Consider the following 6,723-nt stretch of genomic DNA (forward strand, 5'->3'; position numbering starts at 1 on the left):
TTTTTTTTTTTTTTTTTGATCTTCTGTTGCCCAGGCTGGAGGGTGGTGGTGTGATCTCAGCCTACTGCAACCTCTGCCTCCCGGGTTCAAGCCATTCTTGTGCCTCAGCCTCCCAAGTAGCTGGGATTACAGGCCTGCGACACCTTGCCCAGCTAATTTTTGTATATGTTTTTTTCAGTAAAGGTTTAACCATGTTGGCCAGGCTGGTCTCGAACTCCTGACCCCAAGTGATCCTCCCACCTTGGCCTCCCAAAGTGCTGGGATTACAGGCGTGAGCCACCGGGCCCCAGCCAGATGTATATATAGTTTTAAGGAATGTATTTTCACTTTTGCCCTTCCTGGGTTTTTTTTTGTTTTGTTTTGTTTTTGTTTGTTTGTTTGTTTTTTCCTCCCTCTGCTCCTGAATTGTTTCTTGGGCATTTTTCACTCCAACCAGAGGGTAAATTTTTTGCCAGGAGAGTCTGTGCCAGCCGGCCCCTTTGAGCCACCATAGCACAGAATGTGATGGTGCTCCATTTATTTGAGCCTGTCCAGCAGCACTTGATGCCCCTGAAGAAACAGCATCTTTTTATTCCCTCTTGGAACTCCCCTTTCCCCTATGCTTGGGCCACGTGTCTTGAAGGGGGCTCACCTTCCTGAGCTCTGTGGTTGGTTATGTGATTCAGATCTGGCCAATCAGACCATTCCATTCCATCCTCAGATTATTGATTGGTTAGGTGACAACCACATGACCTGAGCCAGGCCAATGAGAGGCAGTCCCTGAACTTTGATGGAATTAGCAGGAGATTTGGGCTGGATCTGAAAGATATAAAAGGCATAAACCAGGAGGTACTGGGCCATCCTGTGGAGGGAGTCTGAGGATGAAGCCTACTGAGGAGAAGAGAGCTGAGCTGAGGTGAGGTGGAAAGAGACGAGTGCCTGACAATAGCTGAACTCTGGATCCAGCCTTCCGGATCATCTGCCATCATCTGGCTTTTTCAGGGTGTGGAAGATCAAGTCTAAAGTCTTAGTTGAAACTGCTAAGAAGAGACCCTCTGTCAATCTTCATTTAATGGGAAAATACCAGGCAGTGGGAAGTGTCTCTATCTCCGGACATTTGTGGTATATGAGGTACAGGCCATTTTCCAAAAATGGCGACAGCCATATTTCCGATCCCACGTGTTTTCCCAGAACCTCACCACTTCCCAAGCAAGAGATGGAGTCTATTTCCCCTCCCTTTAAACCCGTGTAACTTTGTGATGACCTCAATGAATAGAATGAGGCAGAAATGACACTGCACGATTTTCAAGGTTAGGTCCTAATAGTTAATAGGGCTTCCAGCTGCTCTCTCTCTCTCTCTTTCTCTGTGTGTGTGTGTGTCTCACTCTGTCTCTCTTTTTCTCTCTCTCTCCACTTGCCGTTGGAACCTAGCCTCGTTGTTGTGAGGAAGGCCAGTCCACGTGGAATGGCATATGTAGGTGTGCTGGCTGACAATCCAGTTGAGGTCTCAGGCAACAGCCGGCGTCGGCCACCAGACAGGTGAATGACATCAGTGAGCTGTCTTTCACGTGACTCTAGCACAGCCTTTGAGTCTGGTAGCTGATGCCAGTGAAACAGAGGCAGGCCGTCCTCACCAAGCTCTGTCCAAATTGCATATTCATGAGCAAAATAAGTGGTGCCATAGTTTCAAGCCACTGCATTTGACCAATAGATGTTTGTTATGCAGCAATAGATGAGCCAAACAGGCATCCCCTATGCTGATTGCAACCAGATTTTTGCTATTTTATTGTGTCTTTTCTGAATAAGGAAGGGTGGAGGCTCCCTGGCATAGCTTTTTTTTTTCACCACCTGCTATGCACAGTATTTCTTGTGTTTTAGTTTATTCCATCAGGGTCCTTCATATTGGAACCCCCAATGACCCCATGAGTTGATGAAGGGCAGGGCTGATTGCCTCCATTTCACAGATGAGAAAACAGAGGCTCAGAAAGCTACAGCATCTTGTCCAGGGTGAATCAGTGGGTGAAGGCGAGGGGGGTTCTGGAAGCCAGATCACTACAGCCTTCCATGGGGGCTCTACCAAATGGACCTCTTGAATGGGTCTGGAGGGGATAATGGGGTCAGGGAATTCTTTTTTTAAAATTGAAGTGAAATTGCATAACAAAAGTAACAATTTTAAAGTGAACAATTCAGTGGCATCTAGTCATTCTCTGTTCCTCCTTTCCCCCAGCCCCTGGCAGCCACGGATCTGCTTTTTGCCCCCTATGGACTTGCCTATTCTGGGTATTTTATAGAAATGGAATTGTATAATATGTGACTTTCGTGTCTGGCCTCTTTCACTTATGATGTTTTCAAGGTTCATCCTCATTGTATCGTGTATCAGAATTTCATTCCTTTTCATGGCTGAATAATATTCCGTAGTGTAGCTAGACCACATTTTGTTTAATCCATTCATCCGTGAATGGATACCTAGGCTGTTTCCATCTTTTGGCTAGTGTGAGCAGTGTGGCTGTGAACATGCATGTGCATGTACTTGAGCACCTGTTTTAAATTCTTTTGCGTACATAGCCAGGAGTGGAGCTGCTGGATCATATGGTGACTCTATGTTTAACTTTTTGGGGAGCCACCAAACTGTTTTCTGCAAGGCAGTGGATTCCCTCCTAGCTTTGTGACTACAGTGAGTGAGCTAGTCTGAGCAATAAATATATTTGGTCAAAAGGGAAAGAGAAGAAAGAAAGTGTGAAAACCATATTGCATTAATTCATTCAACAATTACTTGTTGAACTTGATTCAACCATGGGTGCTAAGGAAGGACTAAGAAAGAAAAATTTTCTGCCATCATTGAGGTGTGAGATGATGTTCTAGTTGCAGAGAGAGAGACAGACAATTTCAGAGTCACAGGTGCTATGAGGAGAATAAAGCGAGATTCCATGATAAATCGGGATTGGAGATGCTATTTTTGGGGTTGTCAGCGAAGGACTGTCTTGGAGGTGACATTTAAACTGAGACCTGAAGGGTGAGATGGAGCCTGCTGTGAAGGCAGAGAGGATTGAACAGGAACAAAGGCCTGAGGCTGACAGTCCTTAGCTTTCCTTGGTAGACTCAAGTTCTAGCTCCATTACTAATTCCCCATGGGAAAGCCTCGGTTTCCTCACCTTGAAAATGGGCAGACGAAATATGGAATCAACCTAAGTGCCCATCAATAGGTGAATGGATAAAGAAAATGTGGTGGATATATACACAATGGAATATTAGCAATGAAAAAGGGTAAAATCCTGCCATTTGTAGCAACATGGATGGAGCTGGAGGTCATCATGTTTAAGTGAAACAAGCCAAGTTCGCAAAGACAAATCTTGCATGCCCTCACTCATATGTAGGCCAAAAAAAGTGGATCTCATGAAGGTAGTAGATTGAAGGTTACCAGAGGCTGGGAAGGGTGGGGAAGAGGGAGGATGAAGAGAGCTTGATTAATGGGTAAAAATACAAACTCAGATGGCAGAAATAAGACCCAGTGGTCAATAGTGCTGTAGGGTGGCTATCGTTAACATTAGTTGATTGTACATTTCAAAATAACTAGAAAAGAAGAATTCGAATGTTCCTGGAGTAAAGAAAGGATGAATATTTAAGGTGGCGGATATCCCAGTTACCCTGATTTGATTATACAAATGTATCAAATGATCAACATGGACTATAAAAATATGTACAGATATTATATACCAATAAAAATAAAAATTATTAAAAAGTTGGCATCATACCCAAAGTCGACCCTACCTCGCTGGGTGGGGTAGAGATAATAATGCAGAGGAGATGACTGAGGCTCAGAGAAGTGAAGACACTGTCTCAAAATCACAATTCAGTGAGAGGAGGGGCCAGGATTTGAACCCTGGGCTGTTGGAAATGCTCAGAATTAACCTAGTCTTACCAGTTGGGTGTGTGTTGGGGTGAGGGTCAGGGGCTGGTACAGCTATGAGTTTGGGGAAACAGCCCCTGGGATGCTCCGTGCTGTAAAGGAACACCACCTTTCTCCCTCGGAGCACACGGCGTGACGGCATTTGTCTTCCTGCTGTCCAAGCGAGGGAGATGGAGATTGTGAGGTCTGCCAAACAGTGAGGCCACGGTGGAGCTTAGGTCATAATGTCAGCTTCCAGTTACCCAGGTCTTAGGAGGTACTCGGTGCTGTTCTGAGCATTCCAGCATGCTGTGTTACTTCTAACTCTCTGGGAGAGGTACCGTGATTATCCCCATCTTCCAGATGAGATGACTGAGGCCCGGAGAAGTGAAGACACTTTCTCCAAGTCACAGCTTGGTGAGGGGAGGGGCCAGGATTTGAACCCAGACCCGTCTGCCTTTATAGCCTGTGTTCTGAGTCAGGCTCAGTGCTGTGCTGCCTCCCGTGGCCTCAACCGCAGGCTGGGCTCCGGGGATGCCATGGTCAGAGGAGGGGCTGCAATCCCCAGAAAAGAGGGTGGCTCAGCAGCCCGTACGCACCCCAGCATGCACACCCATGCTCGCACACACACTCCGACACATGCACCCTCCAACTCAAATAGGTGGACATGCTTTTGGGAAAACCATGGAGAAAGTGAGCCCCACAGAGAGGGACCGTGAAATCCCTATTGCAGCCGGGGCCATCAGCGTGGTTCAGACACAGAATTCTTCTCTCTGGCTTGCTCTGTGTGTCTCAGTCTCTGCAAAAAGGGTCTTCACCGATAGATGTGTTGGAAAAGGAAAGAAATGTCTTCAAGTATGTTGTCATGGCACAAAGAAGATACAGGAAGGTCATGTGTGTGTGTTCAAGTGTGGGCATGAGTGCAAGTGTGCAAGTAAAGGCATGGAGGTGTGCAAGCGTGTTAGTGATTGCGTGAATGAGTGTGTGTGTGAGTGGAGAGTGTGTTCTGGTATATGTATTGTGTGTGCACGAGGGTGTAAGTGGGTGCCTAAGTGTGTATGTGAATGTGTATACATTCTAGCATGAATGCTGTGAGCACGTGTGAATGGTGTGTGTGTGGGGGGGGGGACAAGGAAGGGGAGACTGAGACCTGGCACCAGGGGTGGGGGACAGAGGCTCCACAGGCTCTTTCCCGACATGACAGAGGGACTCTGATTCCCAGGGAGACCCCGCGCTTGCTTTGGAGGAGGTGAACAAAATTGCAGCCTCTCTTCCCGGAGCCCCTCAGTCTCATGACCTTTTTCTTCCTGGCCCCTTCATTCCTAGCCTGGGTCCTGTCTCTCTGAGAGGAGTTTCTCCAGCTGATCTGATGGAGTGGCCCACGGAAATAGTAACAGTAGTAACAGTGGACACTCAAGAATCTCAGTGCCGGGCACTGTTCTAAGTGCTGTATTCTGCTCCCAGTGTCCCTAACAGGTAGTGACTAGTATGGTCATATCTTACAGACAAGGAAGTTGAGCTTATTTCAGGGCAGGGCCCTTGGATTTCTTAACATAGGGGCAGGCAAACTTTTTTCTGAGGGGACGGATAGTAAATGTTTTAGGTTTTGTGGCCATAGGGTGGGTCTTTGTCACAGCTCTTACACTCTGCAGCAGTAGCAACAATGCAGCCACAGAGATAAATGAACAGGCACATGCATGCGGATTGTAGGGTACTGACTCTGCCTTAACCTGCAAGAGTGGTAAATGGTGGGATTTTAGGCACCACAGCAGATATGTTCGTGGGAGATATATTCATTCGTTTGATCACTAAGTCATTTATTGCATGCTGTGTGCCTGGCTCTGTGCCAGCAATAGAGAGCAAACAGTGGACAAGACAGACCCCGTTTTTACCCCCAGGGCTTGCCAACAAATAGATGGGGTATCCTGGGGGGGCATAATCTCAGGGCAAGCACTTTATCGCATGTTGTGAGCAGAGAAGGCTTCCTGGAGGAGGTGACGTCAAAACTGGTACCCAAAGGATAAGTGGTTGGGGAAGACAGTGGGGATGGTGTGGGGTTATACAAAGTCTCCCCGACAGTAGGAACAGGGGGAAAGGCCAGAGGTCAGACAGGGCTGATGGGAAGTGCATCTGACCAGATATTTGAGATGTGGGAGGGGCCGTGTAGTCTCCGGTGTTCATTGTATTGGGAGGGAATGGGGAACCATGGAGGGATTAATCGGGTGAGCAGCCACTTCCCTGGCTTCTGAGAGAGGCTTCTCCGGCTTCCATCCCCAGGCCTTATTCTCACCTGGTACATAGAACCTGACCATTTAGCTGCTGGCTAAGAGCAGGGACCCTCCCTGTTTTCCGCCCTGCTGCATCCTGTATCTAACCTTTCCTGGCAAAGGCTAAGCCTTCCTACACAACAGCAGCTATTCTTAAGCATCTTCACGTATTTGTGTGCCTATGTAGCATCTGTCCCTCTCCTGCACAAGAATGTCAGCTCCAGGAGGGCAAGGGCATTGTCTGTCTTGTTCACTTCTGTATCTCTGGTGTCTAGCACAGCTCTGGGCACAGACTAGGTGCTCTGTTAATATTTATTGAACCTAGGCTGGGCACAGTGGCTCAAGCCTGTAATCCCAGCATTTTGGGAGGCCGAGACAGGCGGATCACGAGGTCAGGAGATCGAGACCATCCTGGCCAACATGGTGAAACCCCGTCTCTACTAAAAAAAGTACAAAAAACTAGCCAGGCGAGGTGGCGGGCGCCTGTAGTCCCAGCTACTTGGGAGGCTGAGGCAGGAGAATGGCATAAACCCGGGAGCCGGAGCTTGCAGTGAGCTGAGATCCGGCCACTGCACTCCAGCCTGGGCGACA

This window comes from Rhinopithecus bieti, unplaced genomic scaffold, assembly GCF_001698545.2.
Source record: "Rhinopithecus bieti isolate Rb0 unplaced genomic scaffold, ASM169854v2 scaffold_26532, whole genome shotgun sequence".
NCBI lineage: Eukaryota > Metazoa > Chordata > Mammalia > Primates > Cercopithecidae > Rhinopithecus > Rhinopithecus bieti.